General features: G+C 43.3%; 1 long non-coding RNA gene across 1 annotated transcript in view; it reads left to right on the forward strand.

The window, feature by feature from the left end:
* The window catches only part of LOC108308107, a 91,956-nt gene that overhangs the window by 6,713 nt on the left and 67,931 nt on the right, over positions 1-17,312 (forward strand). The window contains exon 2 of the long non-coding RNA XR_001826788.2: positions 14,698-14,772. This is a non-coding gene — a long non-coding RNA (uncharacterized LOC108308107). The remainder of the gene's footprint in view (positions 1-14,697; positions 14,773-17,312) is intronic.

Here is a 17,312-nt window from a genome sequence, read left to right on the forward strand (position 1 = left end):
GTAGTGCTCCCCTCCCTGTGTCCATGTGTTCTCATTGTTCAACACCCGCCTATGAGTGAGAACATGCGGTGTTTGATCTTCTGCTCTTCTGTCAGTTTGCTGAGAATGATGGTTTCCAGGTTCATCCATGTCCCTACAAAGGACCCTAACTCATAGTTTTTGATGGCTGCATAATATTTGATAATTACCTGTGTTATTGATGCACATGTAGTTGATCCATTTCAATCACCTATGGAAGTCAATCTTATGAATGCACCATATCTTGTCCACCTTCCCCCATTGATGGGCATGGAATTGTCTCCCACTTTTTCCCATTTACGAACCATGAGTCTGCCCTCCATGTCTCCTGGTCTACATGTATCCATGGCATTTCTGGGTCATGGGGTCCATGTTCAACTTCACTGGGTACTGCCAAGTTGCTCCAAGTCTAGATCAGTTTGCATTCCCATCAGCCGGGCATGAGCGCTCCCCCTGCCCCACATCCTCTCCAACATTTACTATGGCGCAGCTTTTCTTCCTTATTGGAAACCGTCTGATGGGTGACTGAGAGGAACGGGTCCACACGGCTGTTTTCACTTCACCATTCTTTGGCTTTCTCTGCTGAGGCTACTTAATTGCAGCGAAGGGAACAAAACGCAGAACGGACACTGGATGTGAGAAATCTGAAGCTGGAGTATCTATGTCATTCCAAAAGGGTGAATCTACAGAGAGCTCGCCACCAAGACCACAGCCCCCACCTCCCATCTGTCATGATGGTAGAACAGAGTGACACCGAGTAAGTACTTTGAAAATGAGCTGTGGATCTGGAGGACCTGGGTCCACGTGTTGGCTCAAGACTGTCTTTAGACAACTGACTTCACCCTGGTAACCTCGGTTTCTTCGACTGCCAAAGAAGAACAACAATCTCAATCCTACAAAAGTAAAAGAAGCAATATCTATGCGGGGCCCGGCATATCACTTGCTATAGAGTACTGAGAAACACTGTTGTTATTTGAGGCAGGCCCTTCCTCTGTTACCCAGGCTATAGTGCAGTGGCACAATCATGGCTCACTGCAGCCTCAACCTCCTGGGCTCAGGCAGTCCTCCCACCTCAGCCTCCTGAGGCTGGGACCACAGGCATGCGATCCTCGGCTAAGTTTTTTATTTTTTGTAGAGTTGGGGTTTCACTACATTGCCCAGTCTGGACTTGAGCTCCTGGACTCAAGTGATGCTCCCATGTTGTCCTCCCAAAGTGCTGGAATTACAGGCATGAGCCCCACACCCAGTTCAATTATTAATAATGCTACATCGAAATGATTAAGAGTCTGGGTTCTGAAATAGAATCGTTTGGGTTTCTTTCCTGGCTTTGGCCTCTTGCTTGTCGTGTGTGTTTCTGGTTGTCTCGCCTGCAAAATGGGGATGCAATGAATACCAGCTTTTGTGACGATCAAGTGCAATTGTGCATACGAACGCTTTAGAACAGGGCATAATCCAGGGCTGGGTGTGGCGGCTCAGGCCTGTAATCCCAACACTTTGGGAGGCTGAGGCAGGTCGATCACCTGAGGCCAGGAGTATGAGACCAGCCTGGGCGACATGGTGAAATCCCATCTCTACTAAAATACAAAAATCATACAGGTGTGGTAGCACGCACCTGTAATCAGCTACTCAGGAGGCTGAGGCAGGAGAATCGCTTAAATCCAGGAAGCAGAGGTTGCAGTGAGCTGAGATCACACCACTGGACTCCATCCTGGGTGACAGAGCAAGACTCCATCTCAAAAAAAAAAAAAAAAAAAAAAAGAACAGGACATGATCCATAGTAAGTGCTCAATAATTGCTTATATTCCTAACAGAGCAAATTATGGATGGCAGAGCTGTACTTTGTGATGGAACAGAATATGATCAGGAACCCTGGCCCGGAAGCTCAGCAGACTGAACATTTCACAGTGAGATGCAGCTCACTTGAAGTCATCCAGACTTCAAAGCTCCTTCTCCTGACCTTTGACGTTGGCTGGTGGTCAGTGTGCTCCATGGGGAGTGCCCCAAGGACCCAGAGGCCCTCCTTCTACTCCCTGCCTGCCTCTGTGCCATCAGGGAGGTCTGGCCTCCAAAAGCCTGGGAAGATTCTGGGAGAAAGAAAGAAAAAACACAAAGCAAGTGAAAGGAGTACCTCATGCAAAAGCCACCTCATGGATGGGCACAGGAAGAAAGCAAATTGGACCGGCTCCATAGCAGAAATGCCAGCAGGAAACAACATCAATTCTCCCCTCTTCTGAGATTTCCCCTGCCAGCATTCTGAGTGATGATCAATCACTCATTTCTGACACGGTTTATTTTTCAAAGCATTTTTCTAGGAAGCATCCAGCCATCACATTTCAAACATAATTCAAATGAGGGGGAAGAAATCCTGCAATGTTTATTATTAATTAAACAGGATTACAGGACCAACTTGGTAGAAATGGGCAGAGCAAATGCAGGCATCGTCCCAAATTCTTTACACTCAGCCTGCCAGACCTTCCTGGGAGGGGTTTCCAGATGAGACTCCTTTTGCCATAAATCCAAATATCTCTTCGTGCTTATATGCATTTTGATGCTGGAATTAGATGCTCTGTGTGTGTGGATGTCAGAATATTTATTGATAGTTAAAATTTCATGTCCCTGGATTGATGTTTGTGCATCAGGACAAATGACTAGTGTCTTGGAGGTAGTTTGAACAGGTGTAGGGTAAAGATTATTTAACACCAAGTTCTGCTTTCTGTCTTTAGATTCTCCAGGAAACAAGAAATCAAATCTCTGGGGACTATCCAGGTGGGAAATGGAAATAAATGATAAACATACGAATACATCAATTGTTTCCTATTGGTTGGGAGCGAGCTTTTTCTTTTATGATCTTGTTACTATTCCAGATTTATGAATTCTAAAAAATTTAGAGACTATTTGAAATATTTAAATGCATTTTAAAGCCTCTGCATAGGAAATGGAGCTGTAACCTGACAGGATCCAAAGTGTCTTTCACAAGCCCGTGCTCTGCTCCGGGAGAGCTCTGCCGTTCAGGGCCCAGGCTCCATCAGAGCAGCAGGAGCTGCAGAAAGAACTACAGCTGGATCAGGGATGGACTGGCCCTGCCCTATCCTGGGCTGTCACTGGAGGGCCCAGAGTTATCCCAGCGGAATTGCCACCCACACCACTGTCCTTGAGCCTTTAGAGCATGTCTGCAAGAATGCCACAAAAATCACTAGATGGCTGGTGCCAGCCCTGTTGATTAAAAGCAGGTGCCCAGCATGGCGTCTTGCTCAAAGCTCACAAACGGATCCATCTTTCCTTGCTCCTCCCAGAATTGTCAGACAAAGTGTAGGAGTCGCCCATTCCGGGGTCCAGAGTGGGTGTGATCAGGAGTGTGTCGCCTGTAGAGAATTTTAAAACAATCATAACACCAACTTGAAGTCAATCTGCTTTTCATTCTCACCATGTGCAATTCTACATAATGCCAGGGATAACATATGCCTCCCCCTCAATCTCTTTGTTGGTATAATTTCTAGACAATCGCCACAGTTACTGTTGAGTTTTAATAATATCACTTCGGATTAGCACATTAAATGACTTGTCCTCTAAAGAAATAGTCTTCAATGTGGAGGTTAATTTGGAGAAGTCCCTGTTGTGTAGTAGTCCCCAGCACTCAAGGACCCAGCAGCATGTGCTCATGTGAAGAGGAAGTTTGCCTAAGGTTCTCAATCACAACGGCTCACTTGGGGTGAAGTTCAGGTCCTCATCCCCTGCGGCACTGCATATCACATATCAACCGTTTAAATGGTAGATTCAAAATAAACAGTACAATCATTATGAAGACAAAGAGAATGTGAGTTACTTTAATTCTGCCTTTCCTTGTGACCATTTGGAGTTTTTATTCATTTTGCAATTAAAACAGCAAAACAAAAGACCTGAGAATTATCATGTTTTGTTTGTTCCCTTTGTGCAAATGTTAGTGTATACAAGAGATATTTTACTGAATTCAAACTGTATCTGTTGCATGATTGTGATAGAAAATAATTTTGTCTATAGAGGAGAGGCATATTAGAAATGATGGGCTTCAGGTGTCTCTTTTGCCTGGCATACCACTGTCTCCCAGCATGAAGTTCAATTCTATAAGCATTTGTCAGGTCAGGACCCTGAGGGCAAAGCAGAGTACAACAGACATTTCCAAACAATGCATTCCACAGTTAATTATTTAACTATAAATGTCATAAAGGCTATAAGAAAGAATAATGTAGGAAGTTGCTATATTAGTTGTCTATTTCTATATAACAAATTGCTAGAAAACTTACTGGCTTAAAAAATACACATTTATTATGTCAGTTTCTTTGGGCCAGAAATTTGCAAATGATTTAGCTGAGTGGTTCTGGCTCAGGGACTCTCATGAGGATACAATCAAGATGCTGGCCAGGGCTGCATCATCCAAAGGCTCAGTTGGAGCTGGAGGATCCACTTCCAAACGTACTCACACGGCTGTTGGCAGGAAGCCTCAGCTCCTCACCATGAGTGCTTCTCCAGAGGGCTGCTTGAGTGTCCTCATAACATGGCAGCCAGCTTCTCCCAGAGCAGGTGATCTAAAACACAAGGAAGAAGTCACACAATGCCTTTTATGATCTAGCTTCAGAAGTGACACCTTGTCACTTTTATTTATTAGAAGCTTATTAGAAATGTTCTATTCATTAGAAATTACTAAATCCAGCCCCAGTGAAGGGGAGGTGAATTGGCCTCCATTTTGGAGAGAGGAATGTCAACAAATTCAAGTAATAGTTATTTTAAATTTATTGCCTATCTATAGATTGATTTATTTGTGACAAGGTCTGGCTCTATCATGCAGGTTGGAATGTATTGTGCAATATTGGCTCCCTGTAACTTCTACCTCCTGGACTCGAGTCATTTTCCCACCTCAGCCTCCCAAGCATACACCACCACACCTGGCTGATTTGTATATTTTGTGGAGATGGGGTTTGGCCATGTTGTCCAGGCTGGTCTCAAACTTCTGGGCTTAAGTAATCTGCCCACCTCAGCATCCCAAAGTGCTGGGACTACAGGCATGCACCACCACAGCAGGCTAATTTGTATATTTTATAGAGATGGGGTTTTGCCATGTTGCCCAGGCTGGTCTCAAACTTCTGGGCGCAAATAATCTGCCCACCTTGGCCTCCCAAAGTGCTGAGCATGAGCACCACGCCTGGCCAACACTGACACTATTTTGTTTTTTAGAGATGGGCTCTTGCTCTGTCACCCAGGCTGGAGTGCAGTGGTGCATTCACAGCTCAAAGCAGCCTCCAACTCACAGGCTCAAGGGATCCTCCTGCCTCAGCCTCCTGAGTAGCTGGGACCACAGACCTATGCCACCACACCCAGCTAATTTTTTTTTTTTTTGTAGAGACAGGGTTCTTGCTATGTTGCCCAGGCTGATCTTAAACTCCTGGTTTCAGGCAATCTTCCCGCCTCAGTTTCCCAAAGTGCTGGGATTCTAGCTCTGGAGCATGAAGGGGAACTAGGCAGGTAAAGCAGGAAGAAAGAACATTTGGGCAGGGGAAATGGCATGCTTTGAGGCCGTGGAGTAGACAGGAGCAGAGCTGCTGCAGTGCAGAGAGCAAAGAAGAAAGTGACCACTGATGGGGCACGAGGACATAAGACGGGCAGGGCTGGGATCATGTCGTGGTGAGGAGTTGGGGTTTTATCCTAATGGTGAGAGGAGGGCATGCAGCAGGGGCCTGCCAGGATCTAATTTGCATTTTTCTGGACATCGATGGCAATCCTATGGAGAACAAATCAGAGGGAGGCAGGAATAGATGGGAAAGGAACTCATTGGAACATGGTTACCATAGTCCACACAGCAGGGATGATGGCCTGGACTAGGGCATGGCAGGATGATTAGAAATAGGCACCTGGGCTGGGCGTGGTGGCTCATGCCTGTGATCCCAGCACTTTGGGAGGCTGAGACATGTGGATCATTTGAGGTCAGGAGTTCAAGACCAACCTGGCCAACATGGTGAGACCTCATCTTTACTACTAAAAATACAAAAATTAGCCAGGCATAGTGGTACACTCCAGTAATCCCAGCTGCTCAGGAGGCTGAGACAGAAGACTAGCCTGAACCTGAGAGGCAGAGGGCCGAGATCACACCACTGCACTCCAGCCTTGGTGACAAGAGCAAAACTCTGTCTCAAAAAAAAAAAAAAAAGTTACCAGTTTGCATAAGCTACTCAGGGTGAGGTTGTTTGTCTGTCACTTGCATCCAAAAAGTTCTGACAAATATACAAGGTGATGTGAGGAGAGTTTGCTCCTTCTGAGAACGATAAAGCAGCTCTTTCTCCCACTTGGAAAGATGATGAGAAACTAATTTGTATGCAAATGGAGATGGATGGTGACCTCCTGCTTATCAACAGCAACTTGTCCCCTTTTCAGAAAACAGAAACTTAACGTTCCACTGTGTACAAATGATTCAGTTCAGAATGGCAGCTGGAGGCAGATTTTTTTCTCTTTTTTTCCCCTCAATTGCTAAGCAAGACCTCCCTTGCTGTGTAAATGCTTTCCTAACCTTTGACACAATTGCTTCAGGTCTTTTCTCCTGGGTGAAATGTTCAGCAGGAGCTGGGCAGGGAACTCTAATTAGAAAGCAGATCACCCACCCACATGTGACCAAAATTCAGAGTGTACCTGTCCCTCTTGGATGGCATTCTAGAAAAGGCAACTGATAGAAGCAGAATGTGGCTGGCTTCATGTGTCCATATCAAGTGGCTGGTCAGCATGTTGGTCCTGGGAGGGCATGACCCTGGGGGTCCTTTCTTAGAAGGACACAAATTATCAAAGACCTGATGTGTTGGGATAGAAAGAATTATACTGACTAAGATGACATTGAGTGTAAGCTTGAAGGCTATAGCAATCCTTCCAGTAACAATAATGGGTTTATGCTGCATTTATCACCTACAAAGTGTTTTTACGTAGAGTGCTCACCAACCTCTTCTTAGAGCAATTCCCTATCCTCATGAGATCTAACTTCTAAAAGAGCCTTCAGGTCCAGAAATCCTTGTTCCTTCAGACCTATCTGTGTCATTTTTAGAGTTTAACAAATTCTGAGAGAAGGTGGCAATGTCTCTTGTATTGTCAAATGCTGCATAATAAATCACTCCAACATACAGTGGCTTGAAACAACAGTCTTTTATTACCTTGTGGTTTCTGCGGGTCAGGAATTTAGGAACTGTTTAGCTGGGTGGCTCAGACTCGAGGTGTATCATGGGTTTGCAGTCAGATGTTGGCTGGGGATACGGTCAGAAGATTTGAGGATTCTCTTCCAAAGTGGCTCAGCCACAGAGGCTTCACTTGATAGAACTTCCCATAGAGCTCATTGAATGATCTCACAACATGGCGGCTGGTTTCTCTCAGAGTGGATGACTGGGAAGACAGAGAGAGAGAGAGTGCACACAAGGTGGAAGCCACAAGACATCCTATGACCTAGTCTCAGAAACCATACACCATCATTTCTGCTATATTCTGGCAGAATTAGAAGTGATTCACTAAATTCAGGTCACACTTAGAGGGAAGAGAATTAGACTCCACTTTTGAAGGAAGCAGCATCAAATTACTAGTGGATATATTTTAAAACCAAATCCCTTAAAGCCAAAAAGCTGGGAGAATGGACACCAAGTCAGTGCAATAATTCATTGAGTAGAGACTAGAGAACCCAACTCCATCACATAGGTTTTCACTTTGCAGCAAGCATTTTTTTTTATTTTTTAGGGTCCTGGCAGGAAACAGATGGCACACTCAGATAGTGAATTATCTCAGTAGACACAAAAAAAGCAATTGACAAAATCCAACAACTATTCATGACAAAAAACATCCACAAGTGAGGAATACGGGGGAACTTCCTCAACTTGATGAAGTGCACCACAGAAAACCCACAGCTAGCATTATACTTAATGGTGAAAGACTGAATGCTTTCCCCAAAGCTTGCAAATGAAGCAAAGACATTCATTGTCATTACTTCCATTCGAGAATGTACTGAAGATTCGAGCCAGTAAAATAAGGCCCCACGCACACACACAAAAAAAATTAAAGACATCCAGATTGGAAAGAAAGAAGTAAAACTGTTTTCTATTCACAGACGGCATCATCCTATATGTAGAAAATCTTAAGGAATTCACCAAAAGAAATCTTCCTACAACTAATAAATTTAGCAAGTTTGCAGGATACGAGATCAATATATAGAAATTAATGGAATTTCCTATACTAGTCATGAACAATTTGAGAATACATTTTTTTAAAGTTCATTCACAATAGCATCAAAAGGAATAAAGCAATTTGGAATGAATTTAACAAGAAAAAGGTGAAAAATTGATACACTGAGCCTTATAAAGGATTGCTCAGAGAAATTAGAGAAAATATAAGTGGAAGGATATTCCATGTTAATGGATTGAAAGATTAAATATTATTAAGATGTCAATCTATTGATCAAATTGATCTATAGATGCAATGCAATCCCTGTTAAAATCCTAGCAGGATTTTTTTCAAAAAGGTGACAAGCTGGTTCTAAAATGAATGCAGAAATGCAAAAGACATACAATTGCTGGAACAATTTGGGGAAAGAAAAACGAAGCTGGAGGACTTACCCTACCCAATTTCAAAGCTTATACTAAAGCTCCGGTAATCAAGACAGTGTGGCACTGCAGTAAGGATAGGCATATTAATAATGGTACATAAGTGAGAGCCCAGAAATAAACTCTTACGTATATGGCCAACTGATTTTTGACAAAAATGTCAAGACAGTTCAATGGGGCAGGATAGTCTTTTCAAACATGGCATTGTAACAATTGGCTATCATATACCAAAACAAAACAAAAAAATGTTAGGCCCTTAACTCACACCGAAAATAAAAATTATCTCAAAATGAATCACAGACCTAAATGTAAGGGCTACAATTATAAAATTTCTAGGAAAAACTACAAGAGAAAATCTACATGGCTTTGGTCTAAGCAAAGAGTTCTTAGACATTACACCAAAAGTATGAGCCAATTATAAATTGGGTGTCATTTCAATTTAAAATTAAAAACTTCAAAAGACACCATATAGAAAATGAAAGGACAAGCTACAGACTGGGAGGAAATATCCGCCAGTCAGGTGTCTGATGAAGAACTCGTCCCCAGAATATATAAACAACTCTTGCAACTGATAATAAGACAACCCAAATAAAAATAAGCAAAAGACTTGACGAAACATTTTACTAAAGTTTCTTTTAGAAGTTTTATAGCTGTAGCTCTTATGTTTAGGTCTGTGATTCATTTTGAGGTAATTTTTATTTTTGGTGTGTTAAGAGGCTAATATTGGTTTGGTTTTGTGTGTGTGTGCCAGTTTATACAAATGACTGAAAAGCACATAAAAAGGCATTCACCATTATTATTGGTCATTAGGAAAATGCAAATTAAAGCCACACTGAGATATTATGTACCCAGTAAGTGGCTATAATTTTAAAAAATCAGACAACAACTAAATATAGGTGAGGATGTGGAGAAATCAGAATTCTCATCCATTGCTGGTGAAAATGTAACATGGTACCATAGGTTTGGGAAACAGTTTTAGAAACCGACAAACTGTTTCCCAAACTTATGGTACCATGTTACATTTTCACCAGCAATGGGCAAGAGTTGAAACATAAACTTACCATATGATCCAGCAATTCCACTCCTAGGAAGCTATCTGAGAGAATTTAAAACACATGTCCACACAAAGACTTGTACACAAATGTTCATAACAACTTTATTTGTATTAGCCCCAAACTGCAAACAACCCAAATGTCCATCAGCTGGCGAATGGATAGACAAAATGTGGTCCATCCACACAGCGAAATATAATGCAGCAATGAAAAGGAATGAAATACACACGTTCCAGTAGAGGTAAACCTCAAAAATATTATATTGAGTGAAAGAAACCAGACACCATATAAGTACTATATGATATATGATTCCATGTTTATGAAACGTCTGTAAAAGGCAAATTCTGCACATTGCCAGGAGCTCTTGCAAGTAGGCTGAAGTGAATTTTGGGAGTTGATAGAAGTGTTCTGAAATTGGATTGTGGTGATGGTTGTAGCACATTATAAAATTACTAAAAATTGTCGAATTGTAAACTTGGATGGACTTTAAAGTGTGCAAATTATACCTTAATAAAGCTAAGGAAAGAATAGTGTATTAGCCTGTTCTGATGCTGCTAATAAAGACATACCTGAGTAATTTATTTAAAAAAAAAAAAAAAAAGGTTTAATGGACTTCTAGTTCCACATGGCTGGGAGATCTGTCAGTCACGGCGGGGGATGAAGGAAGAGCAAAGGGACAACTTACATGGTGGCAGGCAAGAGAGTTTATGCAGACAAACTCCCCTTTATAAAACCAGCTCCTGTGAGACGTATTCAATACCATGGGAACAGTATAGGGAAAACCACCCCCATGATTCGATTATTTCCACCTAGCCCCACCCTTAATATGTGGGGATTTTTACAATTCAGCGTGAGATTTGGGTGGGTACACAGTCAAATCATATCAAATAGCCATATGTTATCCATAGATATCAGCCTCGGGGCAGAGAAGAGGGAGGAGACGAGAGTAGATCTGGAGGGGAAAGCACAGAATGTCCAGTTTAACTAAGGATTCCCTTCCAACCTGCATTCTTTCCCCCTTTTTTGATAACAGTACTCCAATTGTCGTTGTGGGAACTGCCCCTCCAACTCTCTTAAGGCATATGATTCATCACCTCCTGCCTTCAGAAGTAGATGACCAGGGCCTGGCCAACCACTGTCAATCTGAAGGATTTTAGGAGAGTTTTAGGGAGTTACTGTTCTAGGTTGCTAAGCTGACAAAGCATATGATATGGTTTGGCTCTATGTCCCCACCCAAATCTCATCTTCAGTTGCAGTTCCATAATCCCCACATGTCAAGGGCAGGACCAGGTGGAAGTAAATGAATCACAGGGGTGGTTTCCATCACACTGTTCCTGTGATAACGAGTGAGTCTCATGAGATCTGATGGTTTTATAAGTGTCTGGCATTTCCCCTGCTTGCACTCATTCTCTCTCTTGCCGTCCTGTGAAGAGGTGCCTTCCACCATAAGTGTAAGTTTCCTGAGGCCTCCCCAACCATGTGGAACTGTGAGTCAATTAAACCTCTTTCTTTGTAAATTACCCAGTCTCAGGTATTTCTTCACAGCAGCATGAAAATGGACCAATACAGCATAGGACTGATACTGATGGAGAATGTCTTTGCCACCATGATAAAGAGCCTGTTGGGAAGTAGACATCACAGAGAAAAGGAGAACTGAAAGATGGAGAAAAGATAAAAAGAAACTAAAGTCCACCTGTCTGTGAACATGTTCAATAAGCCAACACCTCTTTGTGATTGCATTAGAATTTATTAGGTTTTTGTCACTTGCAACCACAAGTCTTAACTCTGGCATAATCTGGGCTCAGTGCAACCTCCGCCTTCCAGGCTTAAGTGATTCTTGTGCCTCAGTCTCCCATGTAGTTGGGATTACAGGTGTGCGCCACCATGCCCGGCTAATTTTTGTATTTATTTTTTTAGTAGGGATGGGTTTTTACCATGTTGGCTAGGCTGGTCTTGAACTCCTAGCCTCATGTGATTCACCCACCTCAGCCTCCTAAAGTGCTGCAATTTCAGGTGGGAGCCACCATGCCCAGCCCTCTCTCACTGTTTCTAATTAATCTGGGTGCACTTCTCCTCCCTCCTCCTTCCCCTCACTTCCTCTGCTATTTTCCCTTCTCTCCTTCCTTACCGCCCTACCGTTAGCCTTCTATGAACAATGGGGTGAAGAAAGGGAAACTGGTCACTTACTACCCACTACTTTCCAGCTGTGTGAACTTGTTGGACCAGTGACTTCACTCTCTGAGTCTCTACTACCTCATCTGTAAGTTGGGGACAATACTATTGACACATTTACCAGAAGAATTAAGTGAAGCATGATATGCCAAGTGCCTGGCATATAGTAGGTGTGATGGTTAATACTGAGTGTCAACTTGATTGGATTGAAGGATGCAAAGTATTGTTCCTGGGTATGTCTGTGAAGGTGTTGCCAAAGAAGATTAACATTTGAGTCCGTGGACTGGGAATGGCAGACCCACCCTCAATCTGGGTGGGCACCATCTAATCACCTATCAGCATGGCCAGAATAAAAGCAGGCAGAAGAATGTGAAAATACTAGACTGGCTGAGTCTTCTGGCCTCCGTCTTTCTCCCATGCTGGATGCTGCTTGCCCTTGAACACCGGACCCCAAGTTCTTCAGCCTTTGGACTCTTGGACCTTTGACCACAGACTGAAGGCTGTGCTGTTGGCTTCCCTACTTTTGAGGTTTTGGGATTTAGACTGGCTTCCTTGTCTTCGGCTTGCAGATGACCTATTGTGGAACCTCGCCTTGTGATCATGAGTCAATGCCCCTTAATAAATACCCCTTTATATATACATCTATTCTGTTCTATCCCTCTAGAGAACCCTGACTAATACAGTAGGTTATCAATAAATGTAACTATTATTACTAATCATTATTATCGTGTCATTAGCTAGCCTAATGGGCAGCATTTGGTACTAGAATGGTTGTAAACCTCTGCATACGATCAACCCTTTTGTGTCAGGTAATGGTGAAGAAGTTAGAGGTGACTTTTGGATACCACGCCACCCCTGGGATGGACTATATCACTGGGCCGTGTCTCCCTAAAGGTGGGAGGAGTCAGAAAGCAACTCGCAAGAGTTGAGGGTGAAGAGACTTGAAACTGTCCACAGTCATCAAGATTCCTTCTAACGGTGACCTATCCCAGTGCCCCCAAGCTCTAAAGTGCACAGAGCTCCACTGAGAACCTTCCTGACATGCAGATTCAGATCCAGGTGATCTGGATGACCCAGGAGCCCTGGAGCAGGACCTAAGATTCTGCTTTCCTGGCCAGGTTCCAGGTAACACTTTCACTGCTGCTCCACAGAACAGAAGTGGAATGACACGGATTGCAAAACACTGGTGCTCACATTGGACTGCTTATTGAAATCTCCTGAGGAACTTTAAAAAATACTCATGTATAGGTTCCATCCCCAGAAGTTGTCATTTAATTGGTCATGGGTGTGGCCTGGGCATCAGCATTTGTCAAAGTTCTCCAGGGACTCTAAGGGACAGATAGTGAGGGTTGAGAACCACTGTCCTAAATGACCCTGGGTCTCTTTCTCTACCTGTCCCCATACTAGAGAGATTTACTTTAAACACCAGGGAGAGAGAAACTGTCTTTGTTTAGCTCTCTATACTAAACTCTCTCTCCCACTAAGAAGGAAATAAGTGACTCACAGCTTGAACCCTCATACACAGCAACACAGAGGACAACTGAAAGTCCAGAAGGAGAGATGTGTAGACCCTTTCACCCAATTAAGTTTCTTAGTGTTACTGGGACAGAGGAGATGTGAGCTGTGAACTTGGCTCAGGAAGCTGAGCAGTGACATTTTCATTTAGGGGAAGGGAGAGCATCTCCCCAGTCAGGACCTTGATAACGCTGTGAGTATTTTAGGGGAGTTTTGAATGTTAATGTATGCGCTGTGGAAATAGTTCATACCTGGAGAAATGTTAGACCTGGTCCTCCTGGTTTGGAACTGCTGCTTATCTTCACTTCTGAGCTTATGACTCGGGCCCTGTAACTGTTAACTCCTGAGACTCTAGAAATTCAGCCTTTATCTCAACTGCCATGAGCAGAAGCCATACATGTCCGGAGTCCTTGCCATAGGCAGAGAGGTGAATGGGCCAAAAGCACAAGCCACTTCAACTACACTCATTCAGCCACACTGAGTGTTGACTGGATCCTAGAGAGCCTAGGAAGAGAGGGCAGGGATAGAAACAAGAGCTTCAAACCCTTGGCAAGAAAGAACAAAACACTCACGCTTTTTCTGAGGCATTATTGAAGGAAGCATAGATTTTTTTGTTTTGTATTTAGTAAATTTTCCCACATCATATGTTTTTATTGTGATAAAATACATATAACAAAAGCCTTACAATCGTAACCATTTCTAAGGGCACAGTTGAGAGGCACTACGCACATTCACGGCGTTTGCATCTAACACCACCATCCACCTCCAGAACAGTCTCATCTTCCCAAACTGAAATCCTGCACCCGTTAGACGCTCACTCCCTGTCTCCCTCCACCCGCCCCTGGTAACCACCATTCCACTTTCTGTCTCTATGAATGTGACAACTCCAAGTCCCTCATGTAAGAGGAATCATATGTTATGTGTCCTTTTCTGACTGGCTTGTTTCACTTGGCATCATGTTCTCAAGATCCATCCACGTGGCAGCCTGTGTCAGAATTTCCCTCCTTTTTAAGGTGGAAGCATTGGTTTGGGAGCCTGAATTTCACACTTGGGGTAAATGCTTTCCCTCCCTGTGCCTCAGCTTCTTCATCTATGATGGGGCTCATTTTGTCCAGCAATCTCCTATTCGAAGCTGTATTCACTTGTCCACAGCAGAAACCCCAACTTCAATGACTTCAGCAAAGAGGCTGCTTTTCTTCCCTTTAACACATAATGAGGTGTCTGGATCCCAGGGCTGGTGAATTGGTCCATGATAGCCTCAGTGTCCCAAACTTCTCCTTTTTGCCCTGTCCTTCTTAGTGGGTGACTTTCATCTTCATGATCATGAGAAAGTTTCTCTCCCACAGCTTTGAGAGTCCATCTTGCGAGCAGAAAGAAGAGGAAAGCAGCACTGAAGAACGGATGGTGTCTGCAGCAGGGAGGTGAGATTTTCTCAGAAGTCTCTGGCAGACTTCTCTTATCTCGTTGGCCAGATTATGCCACATGACCCCACCTAGCTGCAAAGGAAGCTGGTCATTTGTTGGCTTTTTTTCTTTGTCTATTCATTGCACAGGAAATTTTACCACTATTTCTAACTGTTTCACAATTTTGTAACATCATGCCTAACTGGAGAAGTGGATTTTGTTTGTTTTTATTAGTGTTGGTTTTAAAACTTTGGAATCATGCCACATTAAACAAAATCTCAGGAGTTTATATGGTAAGGAACAAGGGGGAGAATGCATTGGGGGTGGGCAACTAGTGATATCCTGTTTCACAAGTTGTCCCAAGGATTACAGTTTTGCGAAGTGTCTGAAATGGCGCTGGCAGCACACAGTAGGCACTTGGCCAATGACAGTGCCGGTGAAGATGATGACAATGATGATGGTGATGATGATGGTTATGATGATGAAAGCGACAGTGAATGATCACCTCTCCTCTCCTCCTCTCCTCTCCTGATCATGATCATGAGGTGATGATCAGGAGGATGAGGATGAAGAGAATGGTGAAAATGATGCTGAGGATGATGATGATGATGGTGATGATGATGGTGGAGATAATGAGAATGTTGATGAAGATGGTGGTGATAATCATGATGGTGATAATGATGGTGAGGATGATGATGAAGATGATGGTGATCTTGATGATGAGGATGTTGATGAAGATGATGGTGATAATCATGATGGTGAGGATGATGAAGATGGTGATCTTGATGATGAAGAGGATGGTGATGATGATGGTGGAGATGATGAGGATGTTGATGAAGATGGTGGTGATAATCATGACGGTGATCATGATGGTGAGGATGATGAAGGCATATGGGAATAAAAATTTTCAGTAGAATAAGACTCTTGATTAACCAGATTTCACCAGGATGACAATAATGGCCAGTAATTAGCTTACACTTATGGAGTGCTCCCTGTGTGCCTGGTGTTTTGCAGGTGTTATCTTCCTAAATCTTCATGAGTCTCCCAACCTTCATTAAGGCACATTCTTTGGGGCTAACTCCACTTCTGGCTCTAGAGAAGGGGCAGATAGCTCAGGCCTGATATGACCAATGTAGTCTCATCCCCTAGACTGTGATGGATTCAGCGATGACCACATGAGCTTTGCAAATTGGACCAATGAACCCCAAGGAAGATTTTAATGGAAGCTTCTAGGAAAAGAGTTTTCTTATCTTCTGTGGGGATTTCCAGAAGTGATGCATGCTTGCCTTCTCGATATAAGGATATTTCTAACTTATGTACTGGTTGGCAACCACATTGTAATTTGATGTCATGATGAAGCCAATACTGCCTAGAAGTGGAAATGTACAGGGTGCTGTCTCTGTTTGCTTCAGGCTTTATGTTCTTTGCATCCACATGCACCCCAGCTGGTTCAGGTTGCTACTATTATCAGCCTCATTTTACAGAGGGGAAACTGAGGTTCAGGGAGGTCAGGGGTACATAACTAATAAGGGGTGAACCTGAGGTTTGCCCTCAGGAAGCTGGATGTCAAACCTTAGAGCATAATCACTCATTTGTACCAAAATAATGTGTTACTGGTGGAGGTTTCAAAGTCCTCAACTCCAAAATAACTCTGGTTTTTAAGTCTTTCTTCTGGAGTTCTCTCTTCCAGAATCACTAACATCTTCTATCCCAATTTAGGCTCCACCCCAGGATCCATACAGACAGCAATGGGGCCTTTATTCTTGCCTCTATATTTTCAGAAGTCTAATGAAAGCCCCTGTGTTTTTACAGAGCAAGATGCCACTCCACCTAATTAGAATACAGAGCCTCATTAGATTCCTTGAGCTGGAATCAGGTCCACTCCATGGAAAACGCTGCTTAGCTCTGGCTAGTGGAAGAGCCAATTGCCTAATGTACATATTTGATTAATAAGAATAATTTTGGTTGGGTGCAATAGCCCCTGCCTGTAATACCAGCACTTTGGGAGGCCAAGGTGGGAGGATCACTTGAGCCCAGGAATTTGAGACTGGCTTGGTGCAACATGGCAAGATCCTGTCTCTCAAAAAAAATAATAATAATTAGCCAGGTATGGTGGTACACACCTGTGGTCTCACCTACTCAGGAGGCTGAGACAGGAGGATTACTTGAGCTCAGGAGGTTGAGGCTGCAGTGAGCAATGACTGCACCACTGTCCTCCAGCCTGGGCAACAGAGCAAGACCCTGTCTCAGCAATAATAATAATATTTTTTAAAGAATATATTATTTCTTAATAAATGTAACTTAGTAAACAACATTTCTGGAAGAACCAAATTCATGAGAACACAACGAAGGGGGCGTTTTCTTCACCCCTCCTGAGAGTGGATGCCACCTCTGACGTCCCTCAGTTCTCAGACCCAGGCTTGTTTGATGATTCCCAGGGTCTCAAGATATCCCTCCATGCCAGGTCATCCGAGAACAAGAGTTGAGCAGAAAACAGCTTCTGTTCAGCACGAGAGGAATGCTGGTGGACCTCTTCCCCAAAATGGAGAAAAAAAAAA

The sequence above is a fragment of the Cebus imitator genome, unplaced genomic scaffold (assembly GCF_001604975.1).
Source record: "Cebus imitator isolate Cc_AM_T3 unplaced genomic scaffold, Cebus_imitator-1.0 Scaffold82, whole genome shotgun sequence".
NCBI classification, from domain to species: Eukaryota; Metazoa; Chordata; class Mammalia; order Primates; family Cebidae; genus Cebus; species Cebus imitator.